The sequence below is a fragment of the Ornithorhynchus anatinus genome, chromosome 18, assembly GCF_004115215.2.
Source record: "Ornithorhynchus anatinus isolate Pmale09 chromosome 18, mOrnAna1.pri.v4, whole genome shotgun sequence".
Lineage (NCBI taxonomy): Eukaryota > Metazoa > Chordata > Mammalia > Monotremata > Ornithorhynchidae > Ornithorhynchus > Ornithorhynchus anatinus.
The window spans coordinates 22,581,873-22,608,683 of record NC_041745.1 but is presented as its reverse complement, the minus strand read 5'-3'; the positions used below and the strand labels follow the sequence as shown (position 1 = coordinate 22,608,683).

The window sequence follows — 26,811 nt, the reverse complement described above, 5'->3', positions numbered from 1 at the left end:
CATCTTCGACCCCTAGCGACGCCATGGACACATCTCTCCAAGATTGCCCCACCTCCACCTGCAATTATTCTGGTAGTGTACCCATAGAGTTTTCTTGGTAAAAATATGGAAGTGGTTAACTATTGCCTTCTTCCCCTCAGTGAACCTGAATCTTCAACCCTTGATTCTCTCCCATGCCTCTGCTGCCCAGCACAGGTGAGTTTTGACTTGTAGCAGATTGCCTTCCACTCGCTAACCACTGCCCAAGCTAGGAATGAAATGAATATGCCTCTGCCTGACTCTCCCTCCTGTAGTCGAGACTGGTAGAGTACTGGGAACTCTTCAGGTGTGACCCTGAGAGGGTGGTTTCTTTCGTGGAGCCTATTATTACCAACTGGGCCACACAGCTCAGAATATTGTCATGTGCGAAGCAGCATACTGGTGGCTGCTGCACTTAAGTGGCATTGCTATCGGTGGATGACAGCTGCCCTCCACTATAAAAAATCAAAGCTAATTATGGTATTTGGTAAGTGCTTACTTTGTGCCAAGCACTATATTAAACAGTGGGGTAGATATGAGTTAATCAGGTTGGACACCGCTCTGACCCACATGGGGCACACAGCCTAAGTAGAAAGGACATTTAATCTCCATTTTACAGATGAGGTAACTGAGGCAAAGAAAAGTGAAGTGACTTAACTGAGATCACATAGCAGACAACTTGTTCATTCCAAGCGCTTAGTACAGTTCTCTGCACATAGTAAGCACTCAATAAATACTATTGAATGAATGAAATTTGTGGAGCCATGATTAGAACTCAAGTCCTCTGACCTCTAGGCTCACATTCTTTCCAGTAGACCATGCTGCTTCTCAGTGTGTGTCCTCCTTCTTTACTCTGGATATTTTGGGTCATGATTTTTACCCACAGTCTCTTTCTCCTCATGTATTCTTTGTGAAAATTAGGTTGGCTTTCAATGATTTGGTAAGAGGGAATCATCTGAGGAGAATTTTGATCAAATATGTAATGTCAGTTTAAACTATTTACTTTTTCTCTGGACTCTGGAATTGTATTACCATATTTGAATGGCAGAGACGTATAATCTAATCTAAACTTCAGTATTAGTCTGAAAGAAACTTCAGAGGTTTGATTAAACATACTTCCAATAATTAGATTCAGAGCATTCTAAATTCCAGCCAGTTTTGAAGGATTCAGCATCTGAAGGAGTAAAATAAATTGCCCAGCATTTGGGCAGTGAATAAGCATTTCTTTCCTCAGTGCTGCCATTTATCAAGAGTCCTTGGTACTGTTCGACTTTGCTCTAGATTTCTTTGAATGTTCTCTAGCCGTACCTTCCACCCACACATTTGCTTTAGTCTCAGCCGGTTTTGAAAAGGAATTATCATTTTGTCAAGGTCTGATGGACACAGTTCCAATTGGGAAAACTATCTGACGCAGTTCTGTTTTCCCAGAACAGAGGCTGCAAAAATGCTCAAATAATGATCTGTCCTTGCCTGCAGTCAAGCCCAAGACGGCTAAGTCTTCTCATTCTGGATGAAGGATATCGATGCAGGCATCAGCAAGAAACTTAAAATAATGTAGAGCAATGCTTCCTCCTTGAGATTGTGATTACTTACGTGGCTATTTTATCTGGGAGACTGAAGGCTGATGATGAGGCTGATGAAGTTCTGAGCAGGCCCCAAGTCTGAATAAGGCAAAGCTAACTTCGATTGGGGAAAAATTGCCGCATCCTCATTTTTCTCAACGGCCGTAACAGAGAAGGCTCCAACTAGTGCTTCGTTTCCAACAAGCGTCATTTAACTTTATATCCTGATGTGTTTATGTACTTCTGGCCCCTTACTGCTGGGGTGAAGCCGGTTATAAAAGAGAACTGATTTTGAAAAGAAATAAAATGCAAGCGTTAAACGGTCTGGTAAATCGGAGACCAACTCCCATTTGTATCGTGTTTATTTCCCGCTTTTAGGACTAGTTATGAAAAAGAATGTTGAGGATTTGTGGGCAGCGAGAGGTAGATGAGAGCACAGCCCTGTCAGAAAGGTTCTCAGAGACCTGGACTGACAAGATTGGATCCACTGACACCTAGCGCCATGTTTGCAATCTGCTGATCTCAAATGAACTAGAATAATTTTTTTAAAAAGTCAAGCCTGGAGCCATTATTCACCAAATCCGTTTCCATTTTAGTCATTTCCCCTTTGAAGCTGGGCTTTTTTTTTTTCATCTGACTGGAAGGCCTGTTCTGAAATGTAAAATGAATTAATCCATTTAAATTATCAGCAACAGCAGCAAAAACCCAGAGGCGAAGAGGATTTGGCTTTCATGGGAGCTGTTTGTGGACCTGCTTTTGGCTAAGGCCTAGCCCTGCCTGGCAGAGTTTGTTGCTTCTGGGAAAAATATTTCAGTAAGCAGAAGGTGTTTCAGATTCAGCCCCTCTCTCTCTTCCCTTTTGACAGTAAAAGGATTCCCAAATCTGGGCCCTTTGCCCACCTTTCTTCTCCATATCGAGTGATATTAGACAAAAGGGTCTCCCAAACTACACTCATTTTGCTTTTTGCAAAGTTGGGCTGCAGACCCTCTCAGAAGTCTTGCCACTGCCTTGTTAAATTTCTCCCGTGAATTAACTCATCAGGCAGTGGTTGCAAGCCAAGTCTGGAGAGCGGAGCCGGCATTAAGAAATTGTCACATCAAGTCCTGGGGGGCTCACCTGTTCATATGTACCCGAACCTGGAACTCAGATGTCTTCTTGTATACTGGGCTGTGAATATTTTTCCAGGTGTCCTCAGTATGGTTCTCATATTTCAGCTCCATAAAGCAAATTGGAGCTCCATGATTGCTTGGTAAACTGTGATTTTGATTCCAGATCTGATTTCATAAGTCCCCAAACACTTATATCCGGAGGGGTCCTATTGCTTTAGAGGCAGTACTGAATTTCTTCAGTGATAGCCTTCTGCAGATTTCCTAGAGTCAGGAAATATGCCGGGTTCTTGCCATGCCTCTGAGTTGCCAGGGTTAGCATATGCTCAGTAGGAGCTGTTTGATGAAGTTCTTTGGTCTTGTAAATGGCCAACATGGATCCTATTTTCCCGAATGCTTCAGTAAATAGATTAGCGCTTGCATGGAGTAGGCATTCACTGCATCTCAAAGTTTGAAAATTGAGCTTTGCTCAAATAGCTTGGCTTGAGACTAGCTCTGATTAGTTCCATGTTTAGGTCATACCACATATAGCACCGTAGGAATAGAACAATCGATCAATCAGTGTCAATTCATTCATTCAATAGTATTTATTGAGCACTTACTATGTGCAGAGCATGGTACTAAGCGCTTGGAATATACAAATCGGCAACAGATACAGTCCCTGCCCTTTGACGGGCTTACAGTCTAATCGGGGGAGACAGGCAGACAAGAACAATGGCAATAAATAGAGTCAAGGGGAAGAACATCTCATAAAAACAATGGCAAATAAATAGAATCAGGGTGATGTACATCTCATTAAACAAAATAAATAGGGTGATGAAGATATATACAGTTGAGCGGACGAGTACAGTGCTGAAGGGGTAGGACGGGAGAGGAGGAGGAGGAGAGGGAAAGGAGGGAGAAGAGAGTTTAGCTGCGGAGAGGTGAAGGGGGTCAGCTGTGTGACCGTGAGCAAGTCACTTAACTTCTTGGTGCCTCAGGTACCTCATCTGTAAAATGGGGATTAAGACTGTGAGCCCCACGTGGGACAACCTGATTCCCCTGTGTCTACCCCAGTGCTTAGAACAGTGCTTGGCACATAGTAAGTGCTTAACAAATACCAACATTATTATTAGAGGGAGCAGAGGGAAAAAGTTAGGAGCTCAGTCTGGGAAGGTCTCTTGGAGGAGGTGAGCTTTAAGTAGGGATTTGAAGAGGGGAAGAGAATTAGATTGACGGAGGTGAGGAGGGAGGGCATTCCAGGACCACAGGAGGACATGGCCCAGGGGTCTACGGCGGGATAGGCGAGAGCGAGGGAAGGTGAGGAGGTGGGCGGTAGAGGAGTGGAGCGTGCGGGGTGGGCAGTAGAAAGAGAGAAGGGAGGAGAGGTATGAAGGAGCAAGGTGATGGAGAGCCTTGAAGGCTAGAGTGAGGAGTTTTTGTTTTGAGCGGAGGTTGATAGGCAACCACTGGAGGTGTTTAAGAAGGGGAGTGACATGCCCAGAACATTTTTGCAGGAAGATGAGCTGGGCATTGGAGAGAAGAATAGACTGGAGTGGGGCGAGAGAGGAGGAAGGGAGAACAGAGAGAAGGCTGACACGGTAGTCTAGCCGGGATATAACGAGAGCCTGTAGCAGTAAGGTAGCCGTTTGGGTGGAGAGGAAAGGGCGGATCTTGGCGATATTGTAGAGGTGAGACCGGCAGGTCTTGGTAACGGATCGGATGTGTGGGGTGAATGAGAGAGATGAGTCAAAGATGACACCGAGGTTGCGGGACTGATAGACGGGAACGATGGTCGTACCCTCCACGGTGATAGGGAAGTCTGGGAGAGGACCGGGCTTGGGAGGGAAGATGAGGAGCTCAGTCTTGCTCATGTTGAGTTTTAGGTGGCGGGCCGACATCCAGGTGGAAACGTCGTGGAGGCAGGAGGAGATGCGAGCCTGAAGAGAGGGGGAGAGGACGGGGCAGAGATGTAGATTTGCGTGTCATCTGCGTTGAGATGGTAGTCAAAGCCGTGAGAGCGAATGAGTTCACCAAAGGAGTGAGTGTAAATGGAGAATTGAAGAGGGCCAAGAACTGACCCTTGAGGAACTCCTGTGGTTAAAGGATGAGAGGGGGAGGAGGCGCCTGCGAAGGAGACCAAGAATGACTGGCCAGAGAGATAAGAGGAGAACCGGGAGAGGATGGAGTCCGTGAAGCCAAGGTGAGATAAGGTATGGAGGAGGAGGGGATGGTCGACAGTGTCAAAGGCAGCTGAGAGGTCAAGGAGGATTAGAATGGAGTAGGAGCCATTGGATTTGGCAAGAAGGAGGTCATGGGAGACCTTAGAGAGAGCAGTCTCGGTAGAGTGGAGGGGACGGAAGTCAGATCGGAGGGGGTCCAGGAGAGAATGGGAGTTAAGGAATTCTAAGCAGTGAGTGTAGACGACTCGTTCTAGGATTTTGGAAAGGAAGGGTAGTAGGGAGATAGGGCAATAACTGGAAGGGGAAGTGGGGTCGAGGGAGGGTTTTTTTAGGATGGGGGAGACATGGGCATGTTTGAAGGCAGAGGGGAAGGAGCCATTGGAGATTGAGTGGTTAAAGATAGACGTTAAGGAAGAGAGGAGGGCAGGGGCGATGGTTTTTATAAGGTGAGCGGGAATGGGGTTCGAGGCGCAGGTGGAGGGGGTGGCACTTGGGAGGAGGGAGGAGATCTCCTCTGAGGATACTGCAGGGAAGGATGGGAAAGTAGGGGAGAGGGTTGGTGGGGGGGAGGGGGGAGGGGAGAGGGGAAGGGGTGACTTTGGGGAGCTCAGACCTGATTGTGTTGATTTTTGTGATGAAGTAGGTGGCCAGATCATTGGGGGTGAGAGATGGGGGAGGGGGAGGAACAGGGGGCCTAAGGAGAGAGTTAAAGGTCCAGAACAATTGGCGGGGGTGATGGGCATGGGTGTCGATGAGGGAGGAGAAGAAGTTTTGCCTGGCGGAGGAGAGGGCAGAGTTAAGTCAGGAAAGGATAAATTTGAAACGTATGAGGTCGGCTTGGTGCTTGGACTTTCGCCAGCAGCGCTCAGCAGCTCGAGCATAGGAGCGTAGGAGATGGACAGAGGAGGTGATCCAGGGCTGTGGGTTAGTGGAGCGAGAGTGGCGGTGGGAAAGGGAGGCGAGAGAGTCGAGATGAGTAGAGAGGGTGGAGTTGAGAGCAGAGACCTGATCATCGAGAGTGGGAAGTGAGGACAGGGCGGCAAGGTGGGGAGAGATGCTTTTGGAAAGACGGATGGGATCAAGAGAGCGGAGGTCTCTGTGGGGGAGTAGCAAAGATTTGCGGGGGAGGGAGTGTGAGAGATGAAGCAGGTGAGAAGGTTATGGTCAGAGAGAGGGATTTCAGAGTTGGTGAGGGAGGAGATACTGGAGCAGTAGGAGATGACGAGATCGAGGGTGTGACCGAGTTGGTGAGTGAGTGCAGTATGGTGGAGCAAGAGGTCGGCAGAGTCGAGGAGGGATAGCAGGCGGGCGGTAGAGGAGTCATCGGGTACATCCATGTGGATGTTGAAGTCTCCGAGGATCAGAGTGGGCAGAGAGGAGAAGGAAGGTGAGGAAGGAGTCTAGGTGGTTGAAGAAGTCGGAGGTGGGACCAGGAGGGCGGTAGATGACAGCGACAAGTATCTGGAGGGGGTGGTAGAGGCGAATGATAATGGGCTTCGAAGGAGAGGAAGGAGAGGGAAGGGGAGGAGGGATAGTGCGGAAGCGGCAACGAGGTGAGAGGAGGAAGCCGACACCTCCTCCCTTTCCGGTGAGTCTGGGGGAGTGGGAGAAGGAGAGGCCACCGCCGGAGAGAGCAGCAGTGGAGTCCGTGTCTTTGGGAGTGAGCCACAATTCCGAAAGGGCGAGGAGGAGGAGAGAGCGGGAAAGGAAAAGGTCATGGATGAAAGGTAGTTTACCTGTAATTGAGCGGGGGTTCCAGAGGCCACACTTGAAATCAGCTGTGGGTGCAAGGGGCGGAAGGGGGGAGAGCGGGGGGAGGGGAGGGTTTGGATGGGAAGGAGGTGGCGGGGCCCTGGATGGGGAGAGGGGGAGGAGGAGTGGTGGGGGGGAGGAGGACTGGGATGGGGTGTGGGTGGGGAAGAGGGAAGGGGGGAGGGGGTGAGGAGGGGGTTTGGTGGGGGGGGGAGAGTAGGGGGAGGGGGAAGAAGGGTGGTGCTGGTAAAGCGGGGTTCTAGGGCTGGGGAGGGGAGGAGGGGAGGAGGCAGAGGAGAGAGCGGGAAAGAGCTGAGGGAGAGAGGGGAAGGGGAAGGGGAGGATAGGAAGGAGCGGGGGGGTGGGTAGAGGGACATGGTGAGGCCAGAGAGGTGGGTGGCAGCACTGACAACAATAAACAATTACAAGCGAAATTGGTAATATAGCAACATGATAGAGTATGATACAATACAATAGTGTTAATAAACGGGTGATGACCAGGGTCGGCAGTCGACTTGATTAAGGGTCGACCTGATCAAACTCAAAGTCAAGCGGCTGGTGAGGCCAGAGAGGTGGGTGGCAGCACTGATGACAATAAACAATAACAAGTGAAATTGGTAATATAGCAACATGATACAGTATGATACAATACAATAGTGTTAATAAGCGGGCAGTGACCAGGGTCGGGGGTCAACTTGATTAAGGGTCGACTTGATCAAACTCAAAGTCAAGCGGCTAGCGGCAGGGAGAGTCCCGGAGCTCATGACCAAATGTCTCTGAGGCGGCGATGGGGGCCCTGAGGTTGTCCGGGGTCGTTGCGGGCGTAGGCGGAGGCTAAGGTAAGGTAACATGGTGAAAACAAGGACATCGTCACCCGGGGCCGGGGTGGGAGAGATGAATTACCTCACTGGGGAAGAGGGAGTGAGGGCTTCCCAAAATGGCCGCTTCAGGCGGAGTTCGGGGATCGGTTGGGGAGCAAAATGTCCCCGGGCCCGAGCAGAGGGACACAATGTGCCCAGGGCCGAGCAGGGGAGCACAATGTCCCCAGGCCCAAGCGGGGGGCACAGTGTCCCCAGGGTCGAGCAGGGGAGCACAATGTCCCCGGGCCCAAGCAAGGGGACACAATGTCCCCAGGGCCAAGCAGGGGAGCACAATGCACCCAGGGCCAAGCCGGGGTGGGAGAGATGAATCACCTCACTGGGGAAGAGGGAGTGAGGGCTTCCCAAAATGGCCGCTTCAGGCGGAGTTGGGGGATCGGTTGGGGAGCACAATTTCCCGGGCCCGAGCAGAGGGACACAATGTCCCCAGGGCCGAGCAGGGGAGCATAATGTCCCTGGGCCCAAGCAGGGGAGCACAATGTCCCCAGGGTCGAGCAGGGGAGTGCAATGTCCCCGGGCCCGAGCAGGGGAGTACAATGTCCCCTGGGTCGAGCAGGGGAGCGCAATGTCCCTGGGCCCGATCAGGGGGGCACAATGTCCCCAGGGCCGAGCAGGGGGGCAGAATGGGGGCTGGTGGCTGGGGGTCTGTGGAGGCGGGGGGGAAGATCCTTAGTGTCGGAGTCCTTGAGCGGGGGTGTGGAGGTCCAGGTTGCGAAAGGATGAGGCGGACGCGGGTCAGGGCGGTCCAAGGCGCAGCTCCCCGGGGGAGGCGGTGGAGGCGTGGATGAGTCGGCGAGCAGCAGCTGAAGGGCTTGTCAGGAATCGGGGTCTGGAGGGCCAAGGCTGCGCCCCAGCGGAGCAGAGATCCCGAGCCCACGTGGTAATGGCTCCAAGGGTCCGGGTGGTCACAAGGCTCAGCTTCACGGGAGAGAGAGGCGGTCCTGGCGTGGATGAGTCGGGGGTCGGCGGCCAAAAAGCTGCTAAAGAGCTTACTGAATGATTGCTATGTGCAGAGCACTGTACTAAGTGTTAACTAACAGAGTTAGCAGATACATTTCCTGCCCATAACAAGCTTACAGTATAGAGGGGGAGACAGATGTGAATATAAATAAATAATTTATAATGTCTGATTTAAAGATATGTACACACGTGCTGTGGGATTGAGGGTGGGGGTGGAAATCAAATGCCCAAAGGTCACTGAACCAAGTTTCCAGAAGGGAGACAGAGCCAGGGAAAAGAGGGTTTAATTAGAAGAAATTTTAGGGAGAAGTGTTAAGAAAAGTATTGGAATGATAACAGGTCTTACACTCATTTTACACCCATCGTAAACCTGAACTTTGAATTTGATGAGTCACTGCTGTTTTTGACCACATATTCTGTGTGTTAGTAATGTGCATGTGTATGTGTTTATGTGTATATGTATATAGAAAGGCAGGGAGTTATCTTTTATTCATGGAGAAGACATGCTAGATGGTGAAATTCACCTATAAATGTATGTGTGGCTGAAAAGGCCAAAGCGAGCCCCACAATCCCAACCACACTCCACACATATTGGTCTTTTTGTGTTCCTTTATTTGTTGTGACCCAGTCTTATGACTGTGGCAGATTGAGGCAAAACACCATGGAATCAGCAGCAGTGGAGAAGGACTTCAAATTTCTCCATTCAAAAATGTTAATGATCCAGTCTATTTTGTCAAGTGCCCAACACCACATCTCAACCATTGCTCCTTTGTTTTATGGTACTTGTTAAGCATTTACTACACATCAAACACTGTTCTAAGTGCTGGGGGAGGTACCAGCTGATTAGGTGGGACACAATCTCTGTCCTGGTTGGGGCTCACAGTCTTAAGTAGGAAGGAGGCAGGTAATGAATCCTTATTGATCTACAGAGAAGGAAATTGATGTACAGAGAAGTTGTGACTTGCCCAAGGTCACACAGCAGGCACTTGGCAGAGCAATTGGCAGTCAAATTAGAATCCAGGTCCTGTGATTCCTAGACCCCTGCTCTTTCCACTAGGACAAATGACTAGGAGTCTCCAAATCTATGTCTTTGACTCCTGTTGGATTTTGTAAAGCTAGCCTGGCTCCAACTCTGTAAATATCTCACCCCTCCCTGGACTTAGTAATTAATCATTATTATGGTATTTATTAAGCTATTGCTAGTGCAAAGCACAGCATTAGGTACTAACAAAGATATGAAATAGATACAGATTGGACACAACCCCCATACCACATGGGGCTCACATTCTGAGTGGGAGGGAGAATGGGCATTGAATCCCCATTTTACAGGTGAGGAAACTGAACCACAGAGAAGTCACTTGTGTGACCAAGGCCACACAGAAGGAAAACCACAATAATTAAGTGACAGAGCAGAAATTAGAACCCAGGTCCTCTAAATCGGAGGTCTGTGTCCTCCCACTGGACCACAGCGTTGCTTTGGGGAAGAGGCAGTGTCACCCCACTCCCCACACCCCATCATATTAGAGTGATTCTACCAAGGGAAAAGGAGCTCCACTTCCTGCCATCCCCATGTCACCACCCTAGCCAGAGAATAGCCAGCAGCAGCAGGCAGAATGGCAAAGGAAGGCGTGGTTTAGCTGATCTACTTTGGCCTTCAGTTATAGATCTACTCCTTCCTGCTCCACCTCCCCCATGACACCCCAACATTGCTGATGTTCACAAGTTCTTGTTGTTGGTTAGAATTCACCAGTTTTCTACTTCAACAATGATCGGAAAGGTCTCACTTTCATTCATTCAATAGTATTTATTGAGCGCTTACTATGTGCAGAGCACTGTACTAAGCGCTTGGGATGAACAAGTCGGCAACAGATAGAGACAGTCCCTGCCGTTTGACGGGCTTACAGTCTAATCGGGGGAGACGGACAGACAAGAACAATGGCAGTAAACAGCGTCAAGGGGAAGAACATCTCGTAAAAACAATGGCAACTAAATAGAATCAAGGCGATGTACAATTCATTAACAAAATAAATAGGGTAACGAAAATATATACAGTTGAGCGGACGGGTACAGTGCTGTGGGGATGGGAAGGGAGAGGTGGAGGAGCAGAGGGAAAAGGGGAAAATGAGGCTTTAGCTGCGGAGAGGTAAAGGGGGGATGGCAGAGGGAGTAGAGGGGGAAGAGGAGCTCAGTCTGGGAAGGCCTCTTGGAGGAGGTGATTTTTAAGTAAGGTTTTGAAGAGGGAAAGAGAATCAGTTTGGCGGAGGTGAGGAGGGAGGGCGTTCCAGGACCGCGGGAGGACGTGACCCAGGGGTTGATGGCGGGATAGGCGAGACCGAGGGACGGCGAGGAGGTGGGCGGCAGAGGAGCGGAGCGTGCGGGGTGGGCGGTAGAAAGAGAGAAGGGAGGAGAGGTAGGAAGGGGCAAGGTGATGGAGAGCCTTGAAGCCTAGAGTGAGGACTTGATCAGCCCTTGAGTCCATCGGTATCACTTGTCCACCAGGGTATGGTTTCTGTGGCAACCAGTATTTGGAAACCAGTTTCAGTGATGTTCCTGGGCAAATAAGCCAGTGACGGTCCAGGAAGTTTTACTTCAGAGCAGAGCTCGAGAATGGATTATTTTGTGATTCCCGGCATGAACGATGACCTAATCCATCACCTACCACTGCGTAGGTTGTGGATATTGCCCCATTACCTAATATTTATTTTTCTGATGAAGCAGAATGTTGGGGATAAGTCAATATGCTCCACGTTTGCTCAGAAAGGGATGGATATTGGGATTAACCTTTCCCTGCCAATAATTCTCAAGATTCAGGTCCCTTCCAGTGTTGGTGATCAAGTCACCATGTGGGATGAATCTGTTTTTGAAGCAAAGTCCTCCAAGGTCAAGGTTGACTAGGAACATTTCTAAAGCTACCTATTGCACCCTCAGATCTGAAAGGGGCTCTGTATTGAAAAAGTGAGCAGTCACATGGGAATGGGTGGCAGGTTTGACATGCAAATACGAGCTATCCCAGTGTGCCCAGAAAGGATTTTTATGGCAGAAGTAGCACAACAGTACTTGGAGCTGAGCTGAAACTGGAAATAGAGAATAGACTGGGAAAAGTCAAGCAATTTTCCCACCTCCCGGCTCTAGCTGTCCCATCAGCCACTTCAGCACTTATTTATACACTGGTTTAGTTAGTAGATGTTGACTGGACAGCTATTTTTGATCATTTTTGCTTATTCACTCTCTTCTTATTTCTAGACTGTAAGATCCCCCTAGACTATAAGCTTCCCATTTGGGCAGGGAATGTGTTTACCAACTCTGTTATATTGTACTCTCCCCAAGGTTTAGTATAGTACTCTGTACACAGTAAATACTCAGTAAATGTGATTGAGTGATTGTGGGCAGGGGAAATGTCTACCAATTCTATTGTATAGTATTTTTCCAAATGCCTAGTATAGGGCTCTGCACACAGTAAATGCTCAGTAAATATGATTGATTGATTATTATACATCAAATAGATTGGGTCTGCTTATCCATCACTTGATACTAACATTAATAATTGTGATATTTGTTAAGCTCTTCCTATGTACCAAGCACTGTTCTGGCACTGGGGTAGATACAACTGGGGGGGGAGGTCCCTCAAGTTTCAGTTCTGAGGCCTCTTCTTTTACCTGTCTACACCCACTGCCTTGGAGAACTCCTTCATTCCCAAGGCTTCAACTATTACCTCTATGTGGGCCCCTTCCACTACTTGTCTGGCCCTTGGGAAGCCAGGTAATTCTGCCTGTCATCAATAAAGCTACTTATTTAATTGGTCTTGGTCTTCAGCTAGTGAAATGGTAGTCCGTGGGTTACGTGTCATAGGTACTGTGTCAGTCAGTCAGTCAGTCAGTCGATTATATTTATTGAGCTCTTATTGTGTGCGTAGCACTGTACTAAACACACAGGAGAGTACAATGTAATGGACACATTCCCTGCCCATAACAAGCTTACAGTCTACATGGGGACACAGACATTAATATAAATAAATAAACTATGATTATGTACCTAAGTGCTGCAGGCTGGGAAAGGGGATTAATAAAGGGAGCAAGCCAGGGCGACACAGAAGGGAATGGGAGAAGAGGAAAAGAGGGTTTGATCAGGGAAAGCCTCTTGGAGGCTATGTGCCTTTAATAAGGCTTTGAAAGTCAGAGGAGGGGGAAGTAATCGTCTTGTATCTGAGTATCCTATGTCTACCCCAGTGCTGAGCACAGTGCTTGGCTATAATAAACACTTAGCAAATGTCAGGATTATTGACATGATTTTTAGTAATGATGAAGACATGGGTCTTGGTGGTGGTGGTATTTACAAAGCTGGTCATCAATGGATAAAAGCATCAGTTTGTTGGATGCCTGGACAGAGATGAGACGTGGCCTTCGCCTCCTCAGTTCCAGATGGTGATTTGGCAGCAGCTGGTCCTGAAACTGGGGAAAAGAGGAAATCCTGTCTGCGATGAGGCTGCACAGGATACCTCCTTTCATCTTCCCAGAAGGATTTGAGGGTCAGCTTCCTGGATGAAGTACACTGGACCAAAGGAGAGGAGATTATTTGAGAGGAGAGGGAGATTTTTGCAGAGTGACAAAGTGGCTGGAAAAAAGTGATGTGGAGAAATGAGAACCGAAACCCGAAACCAAGTAAGCCGAGTTATGTCCCAGGAAATAATTTTATTATCTACCTTAGGTGATGCAGTTAGGTTAGGCCTGACCAACTGGGAATTGGGGACCTGCATCCAGGGACTTTCCTCTTGGCAAATTAAGACTTCCGTTTGCATAACGAAGCCATTCTCAAGGAATATCCATGCTCTGCTCTGGGTCATTTACCTTAAGTAGGAAAGCTGCAAATTAATTTTTCCCCCAGGGACTATCATTTGTATTAATAGATTTTTGAGATATGATGTTGGCATTCAGTGGTAATAACCAATATGTTGAAAAGTTAATTCAACAAGAATCATTTTAAGAAATAATATGACTTGTTTGTCGCTTAGGACTACTGCATAACCAAGTGATTTCTGTATGCATTTTTAAATGTTTTTAAACCCTTGGGTGACTCTAGTCAATTTTTAAACATGTTTTCTCATTAATTTTCAATTTATAAACGTACATTGTTCTGAAATGTTTTAACCATCTGGGGAGGGACATTCACAGATATATCTTGTGTGACCAGAAATTTCACCGATTGTAATGAATCCAAATAGCATTAAAACAGTTTTGCAGATTTCCTGATTGCTAACAATTTTTACAGATAGTTTGAGTCTTTGAATAGTTCTTCCTTCTTTTGATAAAATATAGTACAACCGGTTTCATTGAGATGGATTCTGTTCATGGCTATTTTGCATGAAATTTCGCTGGCAAAAATAATTTGTTGTCTAGGGTGGGTGTGAGGTGGGGGGCAGGAGGAAAGAAAGAGGGAGAAGGGAAATGAAGATTGATTAATAGTGTTCATTGAGTGTTTCTTCTATGCCGAGCACTATACTACATGCTTGGGAGAATACAATACAGTAGAGTTCGCAGACTGGAACCCTGTCTTGGTCAAGGGTTCTAATCCTCGCTCCGCCATATGTTTGCTGGGTGGCCTTGGGCAAGCCACTTAACTTCTCTGTGCCTCAGTTACCTCATCTGTAAAATGGGGATTAAGACTGTGAGGCCCACGTGGGGCAACCTGATTACCTTGTATCCACCCCAGGGCTTAGAACAGTACTTGGCACATAGTAAGCACTTAAATACCATTATCATTATTATTACTATCATTACTGTCCTCATGGGGTTCGCAATCTAGCATTTGACACAGCCTCTAAAATAAATTACAGGCAGGGGAAAGAAGCAGGGTTATAAGATTTTTGCATAAGTGCTACTATGGGAGAGAGGGAGAGGGATGAATGCTTAGATATTTAGGGGGTGATGACAAGTTCGTAGTCGATGCAGTAGGGGGCAAATTGGACCAATAGGACGAATAGGGGGCAAAGTGAAAGATTAGTCAAGGAAGTTATCAGGGCAAATAAGCATCATTCAACAGCTTCCAAACTGTGGCATGCCTGGCAGATAGGAATTGTGAACACGTGGACTCTTCCTCTGTAGACCCTATGCTCTTTGTGAGCAGGGATCATTTCTACCAACTTCATTTGATTTTACTCTCCCAAGCTCTTAGTCCAGTCCCCAGCACACTGTAAGCACTCAGTTAATACAGTTGATTGTTGACTGATTCATTCATTTATTCATTCATGCATGCATCAGTATCCACTGAGTGTCCCTTGTGTGTTTAGCTTTTCTCAGGTCACCTTGTTAAAAAAAGTTTTTGTTGTAATACTGTATAACATTATGCATATGCACACGTGAACATGGACATGTGCACAAATATATAATGATGGCATTTTGGGTATTTTGGTATTTTGCTATGTGCACAAATGTGAAGTGGTGTGACCTATGGGAAAGAGCACTGGTCTAGTACTCAGAGGTTGGGGGTTCTAATGTTGGCTCTTCCACTTGCCTGTTGTGTGATCTTGGGCAAGTCACTTAATTTCTCTGTGCCTCAGTTTCCATATCTGTAAAGTATGGATTCAATACCTGTCCTCCCTCCTTCTTAAACTGTGAACCCCATGAGGGACAAGGAATGTGTCTGACCTGATTAAGAAGAGTGTTTGATACATATTAGATGCTGCATACATGCCATATTATTAATATTATTACTGGTTTTGTTGTTGTTATCATTCTGGCATCAGTGATGAACATTCTTTAATTTTCTATCACTCTCATTGTTCAGATGCTCTTTCCCTTGATTGGAGAGATGGGTCTCAATCCACATATCTTGCCAGGTGAACCATTTCTCTTTTCTGTAATAGTTAAGAGGAGAGAAAACACACAGGGAACACTTCTGAGGTACCAAGCCTCAGACCTCTGGGCTTTCTGGCACATCCTCCCAGAGATCTGTACTGTTGAAACCTTTCATGATTTAGGTCTGTTCCCATGCTTTGAGATAGTGGCTGAGACCCTTTGCAGAGAGGATTGAGGGGAAGGAGGTGGATAATAATGATTATAATAATGATGGTATTTGTTAAGTGCTTACTATGTGCCAAGCTCAGTTCTAAGCACTGGGGAAGATAAAAGGTAATCAGGTTGTCCCACATGAGGCTCACAGTTCTTAATCCTCATTTTACAGATGAGGTAACTGAGGAACAGAGATGTTAAGTGACTTGTCCAAGTTCAAACAACAGACGAGTGGCAGAGCCGGGATTAAAACCCACGTCCTTTGACTCTCAAGCCCATGCTCTTGCCACTAGACGATGCTGCTTCTCTATAATACTGGTATTTGTTAAGTGCTTACTATGTTCCAAGCATTGGGTTGGAAAACAGCAAATGGGCTTGAACTCAGGCCCTGTCCCATGTGGGGCTCACAGTCTCGATCCCCATTTTACAGATGAGGTAACTGAGGCTCAGAGAAATGAAGTGACTTGCCCAAGGTCATACAGTAGGCAAGTGGTGGAGCGGAGATTAGAACCCATGACTTTCTGACTCCCAGGCCCCTGTTCTAATCACTAAGGCAGGCTGCTTCTCAGATGGAATCAATATATTAGCCATTATATTAGTTCTGGAAAAACAGGAATAAAAACCTTTCCAATTTTCACCAAGAAATAAAACTCAGTGGACTGCGCCTGACACAACTACAGTTGACTATGCTAGTAGGCAGAGGGCTGGATTGGATGGCCTTTTTAAGTCACCTTTCCACTCTTGGACTCAATAAAAAGGGAGTTTTTAGAGTTTGAAGGAATAAAGAGTAAATGGGGTCACAACAAACACGATTTATTGCTTCCAAAGATTGTGGTCTCTTCAACTACCTTAGCTTTCAGCCTGTCGCTGTTATTTCATTTTCTCCTGTTTATCAGGTAGTAAGTCCTCAGGCATCAGGTATCGTTCTGCTGTCTGAGAAAGCTTCCCTCAGATGAGTCTGCCTCCACTCTGGCATGCTCACATTCTGGCTTTTTCAAGGGGGTCCAACCTACAAGGAGCTCTGGATAGAATAAAGGAACTTACTAAAGGGGAAAGCAAAAGTTCTCTCTGGGGGGGAGATTGACAATAAGTTGGTAGACTCCACTTGAATTCATTTATGCCGCCAGAAAACTGAGAGTGCGAAATACTTCTACAGATATAGGATTCATTTTCTGGAGCTAGATTAGCAAATGCTGAGCTACTCAAAGTAGGGTGACAGATATATCTTTCAGACATTTCCATGAATATGCACAGATCATTTTGCTGTGCTCCTTCTGTTAGAGAGTAAGCTCCTTTTGGGCAGGGATGGGTCCTCTTCTTTCCATTGAGCTCCTCCCAACCTTTAGTTTTTCCCTCTGTGCAAAGATGACTCAAAAAATGAATAATCAACTGATTAACTGCATCTGTCCTGGATAAACTCCACATAAACTCTATCTGAACAGGGCAAATGTTGTATGACTCCTTCATTAGCCAAAAGCCCAACTTTATAAGACTTGAAAGGTGTAAAGTATAGTGCAGAAAGGTTATTTGGGCTGAGGAGCTGCGTCTTTGTGGAGGGTCAGAAATCCATTCCATTTAAACTGATACCTCAGACTGTTGATGGGTCTGAATTTCCCATCTTGCCCTCTCTGGCCTGCAGACGAATGAAGAAGGAGGACCAGCAGAAGGCAAACTGACAGAATTCTTTCCATCTGGCCCAAGTGCTGGAATTCCTGGGAGGAAGCCGGGTAAGTGGTTCCAACAATGTCAGGCCTACCTGCACTCTCTCAATCCTTTGGAGCTTGTCTTTGATTTGACCTATCCAGATTTGAGGTAAAAGCTACATTTTTCCCAGGAGTTTTTCCCAGCGCAGCAGCCTAGCCAGATGCATCCATTGGTTGTCTGTTTGTGAGAACTGGGAGCCACTGTAGTGATTCACTCGGAACATAGTAGATTCAAGAGCTAGCTGACGTTCTGGTAGTTTGAGAAAATCCAAAAGTCAGAATCTAACAGGCTTGGAATGCCCCAAACAAACTTTTCCTAATCAGAAAATGGGAATGTACAGCTAAAGATACCTTGTCTTTGAGTTCATTAAAATAACTGATCACCGAAATGTATACAGTTTCCAGGTCTCACAAAACAGTAGCACAGTTACCTTAAGTTAGATACAGGAGACAATTGCCTTTTTAACCACAGACAGAGGGTCTTTCAGTTTTCAGGACACTTAAGGTAAAGCAATTTAGAGTGGCTTAAAAAAGGACCATAAATCATATGATTATTAATAATTAATTTATTGTACACTTGTGGGGAAAAATTATTCTGAACAGTGATTCTTAATGACATCTCCTGTGGACTATTTAAGTCAATGAATTTAGAGTACAACCATTTATGCTAAACAAGGTTAAAATGGTGAAAAGACTGACTATATTTTAATGTGCTGTAAAGAAATTAAAAGCCTCCAGCACTCCATAAAATATCATTCTGCTGTCTTGAATGAAATGTCCATTACCACGGAAGAATTTTTTTAATCATAGGGCACTAACTAAATTCACAGCGTGACTTGCTGTAATTTTTTAATAGACATTGCATAACTAAGGATTAGCCATTTTAATTTGTTTTCTATTCTTTCTGCAAGAATCAAAATTCCTCCTTTGTTTAAAATAGTCATTACGATCTGTATGAAAAATGTTACTTTCATTTGCAGCTAAATTGTCTAATTAGATTAGGTTGTTCATTGAAAGCAAAGTGTTAAAGCTGTTTCTTTGCTTAGCTAAACATTAGTAAATAATTACCAGAAAGAAGTATGTATATATTTTCAATGTCTAATTTTTGTTCTGCGCATAATTACCCCCCGGGTAGAGGCATGAAGGACTTCGCTTACACTGAACGCAAAATATTCTGTGATATGGCTTTAGAAATCTTGCATAATGACTGAAAAGTTTTCACCCCTATACTGGGCCTCAAATTTGGTTAATCAATCAATCAGTGGTATTTACTGAGTGCTTATTTTGTGCAGAGCAATGTAGTAAGTGCTTGGAAGAGGAAACTAAAATAGAATTGGAAGACATGCCTCCCGCTGTAAAGGAGCTTAGTGTCTAGAGAGAGAAACAGACATTGAAATAAGTTAGATAGGGGAAATGAGAGAGTAGCATGTGTAAAGGCTATGAATGGCCTTGCCCGCTTTGTGGGTAAATCTCCTGCTAAAAAAATGGAGTAAATCCACTTTGGGAGAATGTTTTTCAAAAGTGAATATGAGTGCAGGCAGGCAGGTAATGTCAGATATTTCTAAAGGTCATCCTGGGTTCCAAGTAGTATGTGAAGTGGAAGACTAGCTTTTAAACTTATGAAGATAGTAGATGCTTAGTAGGTATATAGCACTTACTGACCACCTGATGTAGAGCCCTGTATTAAGCACCTGGGAAAGTACAATAGAATTTATAGATGTGAACCTTGCTGTCAGGGAGCCTCCGGTCTAGCAGGGGAGATAAACGCTAGAATATATTTACAGATAGGAGAAGTAATATGATATTTGCACTTTGCATATAAGTTCTGTGAGAGTTGTGAATACTTAAAACTGCTTGGCACATGCTCGCTCTCTCTTCCATTCCCACCACAACTTTGAACTTACTTTGTCTCCAATCTCTTCTACCCACTCAAAGTCTTAGGTTGTGAGCCCCAGACCGTGACTAATTCCCACCCATGTTTTCTCTCCCAGTGCTTTAGTATAGTGCTCTGTACACAGTAAGTGCTTCAACAGTGCTGCGATGACTTTTATATGCAGAAGGGCTGAAGTGACCAGAGAATGTGTCTGTTTATTGTTATATTGTACTCTCCCAAGCATAGTGGAGAGAGTGTGGATCTGAGAGTCAGGAGGTCATGGGTTCTAATTCTGATTTCTGCCACTTGTTTGCTACGTGACCTTAGACAAGTCACTTCACTTCTCTGTGCCTCAGTTATCTGTAAAATGGGGATTGAGAGTGTGAGCTCCACATGGGACAGGGGCTACGTCCAACCCAATTTGCTTGTATCCACCCCAGTGCTTAGAAGAGTACCTGGCACATTATTATTATCAAGTGCCATCAAATCATTTTCAATTCATAGCAATTCTAGGGATATATTTTCTCCAGAAAGTCCTGTCTTCTGCCATAATCTGTTACCTTGCTAACAGTTCTTCCGTTATCATTATGATTTCTAACCATCTTTCATTCATTCAATAGTATTTATTGAGCGCTTACTATGTGCAGAGCACTGTACTAAGCGCTTGGAATGAACAAGTCGGCAACAGATAGAGACAGTCCCTGCCGTTTGACGGGCTTACAGTCTAATCGGGAGAGACGGACAGACAAGAGCAATGGCAATAAATAGAGACAAGGGGAAGAACATCTAGCTGCTGGTCTGCCCAGTCCATGTTTTACCTGTACTATTCCTATCATTAGTGGCAAATAGTATGCACTTAAATATCATAATTATCATTATTATTATTATCACAGTGCTTTGCACACAGTAAGCGCTCAGTAAATATAGAATGAAGTCACGTTTGGGAACTATAAAGTGGGGAGATATAAAGTCTTATTGTTTTTCTCAACCTCCTCAAATACCCATGGGTGGGTGGGGGAAACCTGAACCTTTGGGACAGAGGCCTTCCCCCTCCCATCCTGTGGCTCAGATTACTTGGGCACTGAGTTGGCTTTATAGGGATAAGAATGTTCCTAGAACACACTCCCACCTTTCTTCTCCATGGCAGGAGATGGAATAGCACAAAAGGCTGAACAAGAGATTCTTCTAATCAAGCATGTTTGTAGAAGGCCAGGTGAATGTCATCCTGTCACTGGAGGACAGACACTGAAAGAAAACATCTGGCAATGGAATGGTATTCATTGACTTTCCACTCTCCTGGGACACTCTAGGAATACAACAGTTTCCATCTTGATCTCCAAACTAAAGACATTAAACAATCTCCCTTTCCTGTCTGAGTTTTGATGAAAAAGGAAACATATTCAGCTGTGCTGCCTCCTTCACTAAAACTCCAACTGTCTCCATCTGTCTGGGGCACATAAATTGGATGGGAAAGAATTCTTCAGTTTTTTCACCTCACTAGGTTTGATTATTTCAGATCCTACATAACAATGCATTAGGCAATCTCCACTGGGGATAAAATAAGAAACTCTTCAAATGAGAAGAGTTAAAGGGATGAAGTGCCTGGGTATGATAGCTTGCATCTGTGCTGAGTAGGCAGTGGTGTTGGAAATATCACAAAGATCCTTTTGCGTTTGAGTCATGCTATCGGTTCTGTTGGATTTCAAGCTGCTGGGTATGTTGAATTGGTTGCCATTTATTAACCTGGTTGAATGTTTACAGCTACCCCACACATGTTCATTTAGCTGTACAAGTAACTGAATGGTCTGCGTCCATACTAGATTTGCATTTCATTTTCTATTGCCAAGGTCCTAGTCTCCCAACAGTGGTACGAACATATTGTGGCTGTTAAGTATCCACAATATGTTCAACTCTCTTCACCTAATTAATCAATCAATCAATGGTATTTACTGAGTACTTACTATGTGTGTGTGCACAGAACACTGTACTAAGTGCTGGAAAGTATAATGGAATAGAGTTGATAAACATGATCCCTGCCCACAAGGATCTTACAGTCTAGTTGGGGAGATAGACATTAAATTGAATTACTCATAATCTTACAGTCTAGTTGGGGAGACAGACATTAAATCGAAGTACTTATAAGGGAAACAGCAGAGTATAAGGATATGGACATTATGTGATCTGGAACTAAGAGTGGGGTGAATATCAAGTGATTTAAAGCGTACAGATCCAAGTGTTTAGGCAACAAAGAAGGGAGAGTGAGTAGAGGAAATAATGGCTTAATGAAGACGACCTCTTGGAGAAGTTGTGATATTTCAGGTGGGTTTGAAAATGGGGAGACCGGTGGTCTGCCAGATATGAAGTAGGAGAGAGTTCCAGTCCAGAAGAAGGATGTGGACAGGGAATTGGCAGTGAAAGAGACAAATAAGAGGTTCAGTGAGGAGTAGTTGCTATAAGTGCTTAATACAGTGCTCTGCGCACATTAAGCACTCAATAAGTATCATTGATTGATTTATTACAGGAGCATTGTAGTAGGAGATCTGTGAGGTAAGGTTGAGTTGCGATGGGGAGGGCGGAGGAGGGGCAAGCTGATTTGGTGCCTTGAGTGCAGAGCAGTCAAGTCCTATCCTTAAGGAGTTTCCATTCTCTGGAGATATGATGGCCAGATAGTAATGTATCTTTTTAGAAAGTAGTTCTATGTTTCATTCTGTAAGTAATGCCCAACCTAGTGGCAGCATAAATCCTGGGCATTCAAAGAGTTCTAATCTTTTAAAATTGGAGTTCTTGAACTAGATGACAGTTTAAGACTGACAAATTTGGGTTAAACTTAAAGTCTTTCAATTGCTGGTCTTATTTATTGTTGCAATATTTGAATTAATGTTAAATTATCTTTTAAAGAGGAGGAGTCCAGGAGGAGTCCATTTGCCATTAGAAAAACCCAGAGTTAATAGATAAACATCTGGTGGGAAGGAGGATGAGATTGAAATAGGGAAATGGAGTTTTTTGTCAGAGTGGGGAGAAAACCAGCAAAAGGAAAGCATTTGATAAAAGGGAAGTCAGAAGGGAAAAAATAAAGCATCTGTGTGGATGTCATTCACCGATGAACCTAGCAACTAGCTGAAAATCTCCCAATCCCAGGACCTTGGCAGGGAGTGAGTGTGTTGCAGCATGAGGGATTAAGGATAGCATCAAGGAGTGATTTACTGACAGGGAGCATTGGGTGGCCCTTGAACAGTAGCTGATTGGTTGCCAGGAATTGCATTGCTTTTTCTGGAGACGTCAGCCCGAAGCAGGGGGATCCTACACCCTCGAAATTGAACAGCAAACTAGAGACTTTGCAGCCTCTCCACTGGCAATCTTTCAAAGTAGGAGAGCTGTTCATGGCAGGAGAATGGTTTATTTTTCCCTCTTGCTGTAAGGAAGAGGAGTGAAATACATGAACGATCAATAAGAGCCCTTACCTATGTTTCTGCAGCCTAAAAGGAGCCTCGGGCAAAGCCTCATTCAGTGCAGTATACCTTTTGAAAATTGGGAGTCAGTTGCTGAAGACAGACCTGCAAGGTGCGCTGTCATCAAGATGGGAGTGGCTCTCTGAGCAAATTCCTCACAAAGTGAAAGAGACAAGGAGGCAGAAGATGAAACCTCACCAGGCACTCCAAAGTCAAACCTGACAGCAGAATGAAGGACAGCTTTTTTGTGTGCCTGATGCTGCAGGGACTGTGAACTTCACTGTCAGTGATGTACTCTTTGAATTCGAAGGACAATTGTCTATAAATATATATAAAATCAAGATTCTCCTGTAGGCGGCGGATTGAAATTCCCAAAGATGCTGTGCTCTTCCCTACTTTTCTTGGGTTGGATTTTCATGGGAGTTGGCATTTCTGGTCTTAGCAGATGGACATGAGGAGCAGCAGAAGGAGATAGATTTGGGGATGGAGGTTGAGAGCATCAAAAACCATGGGGATAGTCATGCAAATATAATTACAAAGATACCTTTTATGGTAGTAAAGATACTCTCAAAGATACCTATTTTGGGTTGGGGATGGGAAAATGAAGGACAACCCTAGACAAGATCACCTCTCAACATCTGTTCCTCCCTGGTGATTCTGTCTCAAAATGCCTGCCTCATTTTTCTGCTATGATCAAGTAAAGTCTTTGAGAATTCCCCTCCCCTGCCAAGAGGCACAGTATTGGAGCCCAGGGCCTGGGCAGTCTGTTCATTCAGCAAGTTTGTGTGGTTGATGGACAGGAAAGGGGTGGGAAAAGGATCACTGGCATTTCATTTAATTAATTGGGAGATGTCTGTCTCTGTGGGCCTAGTGATGGACATATTTGATCCTATATAAAATATGAATCAAATGCCAATGCTGAACCTTTTCCAACTTGCCCATTACTTATTTTAGCAGCCATAACGTTTGCCACTGAAGGGCACAACTGTGGGCTCAAAATTCAGAGCTCCCCCCATTTCTTCACCTCCTACCCCGAGGTGGGCTTTTCAGTGTAGTTTTTCAAACATGAGTGAGAGCCATTAGAGATCAGTAACTAGAGACCAGTTACTAGGGACGTCCTCCTAACTGTGGACAGGGAATATGTCTGATATTTTGTTATATTGTATTCTCCCAAGCACTTAGTACAGTCCTCTGCACAAAGTAAGTGCTAAATAAATATGATTGCTGATATAGAAGCAAAATGGATCCTGAGCTACAAAGCTATCGTTATGTATCACATAACAACAGAGGACACCAAGCTATAGACATGAAGACACTCTCTATACTGTCTGATGGTTAAACCCCCTTCACAGGAAACATCAGACTGTCGGAGTTCGCAAGGGTGAAATGGTAGGACCTTTTCCACTGTGGTAGCTTCTTCAAGTAAATCTGCCCAATAATGTACTTTCTGTGAAAAGGGCACAGAGAAGTGTGGCCTAGTGTACAAATCAATTGATTTCTCTGTGTTTCAGTTTCCTCATCTGAAAAATGGAGGTGCAAGCAATCGTATTTATCAAGTGTTTACTCTTTGCAGAGCACTGAACTAAGCATTTAGGAGAGTACAGAGATGGTAGACAGGTGAGCCTTGTAGATGGCAGGGACTGTTTCCAAGTACCTGAACACTTAGTACAGAGCTTGGAACACAGTAAGCACTGAATATCATTATTATTATTATTATTATAGTTATCATTAACAGGCACACCAGCTACAGGACCACCAAGAGGGGCTGAGAGTGGAATGGAGTATTCCACCAAGATGCTTAACCAAACACTAAGCAAGCAGACAGCAGTAGGAACCCATCCTGAAGATGTTTAATGAAAAGTAAATGTAACATGGATGAAAATACCTGACCATGGAGCAGTCCACCCACAGCACACATTGAGAATTTGAAGCCTATTCAGCCCCTTCCCCAACTTGTCTCTCCCTCCCCTTCCCCCCATCCCAACCTGCCCCAAACACATCCACCCATCTTCTTAGAGCTTTTCATCTCACCCATTAAAGGATCTTTTGGAAGAACTTAATTCCTGGATATTTCCTCAGAGGAAAATCCCTGGAATGGTTTGAGTTAATGTTCCAATGCAACCCTCCTGATGGTGTTATTATCTGTGTGGGCCTGGTTGAAAAGTTCATCCTAAAGTGAGATTTGTGCACGTGTCCTAAGTTTGAAGAGACCAATAAACATTATGTTCAACTCATAGAAAAAGGGGGGTGTGGAGTGAGTTGCTGAATTTGTGGGATGCATATCACTTCACAAACTCTATTCGCCCTCCCTTCAGCATCACCTATGGACTTAAGCACTTTGTTATTCATTCCACCCCACCCCCTCAGCATGCATATCCTTATTCTTTACCATTTCCTTCATCTGTAAATTATTTTAATGCCTATCTCCCCCTCTAAACTGAGAGCTCTTGGTGGACATGGATTGTGACTACCACATCTAGTGTATCGCACTCTCTGAACTGCTTAGTACAGTGCTTTAAGTTTTACAAAATAACATTTGATGATTAATCAATTGGTTGTATGTTAATGATGGCCCATAGAGTGGTTGGCATGAATCAAAGGAAATGCACTATTTTTGGGTGTCTTAGAACACCACGTTCTCTGCCAGCAGCTACAGTGGCCTCAATAAAGGGCACTGGAGTTGATAGAAGTTAATCAGGTCAGACCCAGCTCCTATCCCACAGATCAGTCTCTCTCTCATAATCTTAAGTAGAAAGGAGAACAAGTTTCAATCCCCATTTCACAGATGAGGAAACTGAGGCACTGAGAAGTTTGGAGGTTTGCCCAAGGTCACACTGCAGGCAAGTGGCAGAGTCGGGATTGGAACCCAGCTCCTCTGGCTCTGCCCCATGCTCTTTTCACTTGCCCATCTGCTTCCCTGTACCCCAGCTTGCACTCTTTGCCTTGCCTCATCCTCATCTCTCCTCACCGATTTTTGTTCACCTGTGTGGAACCCCCTCCCTGCCTTCAAAACCCTTCTTAAATCACAGGCCTTCATTCATTCATATTTACTGAGCGCTTACTCAGTGGAGGGCACTGTACTACGTGCTTGGAAAGTAAAATTCAGCAACAAATAGAGGCAATCCTTACCCAACAACAGGCTCACAGTCTAGAAGACCTTACTCTTTAAGCACCTCTGCATCACACAGTGATGATAATGGTATTTGCTAAGCATTTGGCTTGTGCCAGGCACTGTACTAAGTGCTGGGGTGGATACAGGCAAATCAAGTTGGACATAGTCCCTGTCCCATGTGGGACTCACAGTCTCAATCCCCACTTTACAGATGAGGGAACTGAGGCACAGAGAAGTGAAATGACTTGCCCAAGATCACCCAGAAGACAAGGATTAGAACCCAAGACCTTCTGACCCCCAGGCCCATGGTCTATCCACTATGCCATGCTGCTTCTCATCACTGGTATGCTCACCGATGCCTGTAGCCTCTATGGGTCATCCTTGCACCTAGATGACAACTTGGCAGGTACTTTGAGGTAGAAAAGAGAGGACCAAGTCTGGAGGAATTGGGAAGAATAATGATGGAAGCAGGGAGAATTTGAGGCCCCAGATTCATCTCCATCTCCTTGGTGAGCTGTGCTAAGGTTGGAAATTCCCTAGTCTGCCAAGGGAGTCATTATCCACACACATGGCCTTGAGGAGACTCATTCAGTCCCCAAACTACAATAAGGAGGTCACAGCGTTGTGGGAGACATGGCTGAACTCCATCAGAATAGTGACCTAATAGTGCCAGTCGGTCAGTCAGTCATATTTATTGAGAGTTTACTGTGTGCAGAGCACTGTATTAAGCATTTGGGAGAATACAGTACAACAATATAACAGAAACATTCCCTACCCAAAAAGAGCTTACAGTCTAGAGAAGGAGACAGACATTAAAACAAATAAATAAAACAACAGATATGTACATAAATGCTATAGCGCTGGGAGTGGGAAATGTTTAAAGGGAGCAAACCAAGATGATGCAGAAGGGAGTGGAAGAGGAAAGAAGGGCTTAGACAGAGAAGGCCTCTTGGAGGCAATGTGCCTTCAATAAGGCTTTGAGGGTGGGATGAGTAATTGTCTGTTGGATATGCCAGCATATAAGAATTGATCAATCAAATCTATACTTTTCCTTCATCAGTCATTGGGCTGAGAATTCTAACACATCCATTTGCTGACTGAGAGAAAGTGCTGCAGAGGCTACAGGGCAGCCTCTGTAAGCCTGAAATGCAACCCAATGCTCAAAGTCCAGAGCCTTAAGAACGTGTTTTCCTCCTCTGGCAGCAAGACTAAGAGGAGAGGGAGGCCAGTCT

At 45.2% G+C, this 26,811-nt stretch overlaps 1 protein-coding gene and 1 non-coding gene across 5 annotated transcripts in view; one reads left to right on the top strand and one right to left on the bottom strand.

Annotated features, from left to right (window-relative positions):
* The window catches only part of CTNNA2 (catenin alpha 2), a 1,145,386-nt gene that overhangs the window by 614,326 nt on the left and 504,249 nt on the right, over positions 1–26,811 (top strand). The window lies entirely within an intron of this gene.
* Positions 206–343, bottom strand: LOC114805606. Its single transcript, XR_003753577.1, has one exon. It is a non-coding gene; the product is annotated as a small nucleolar RNA SNORA7 (small nucleolar RNA).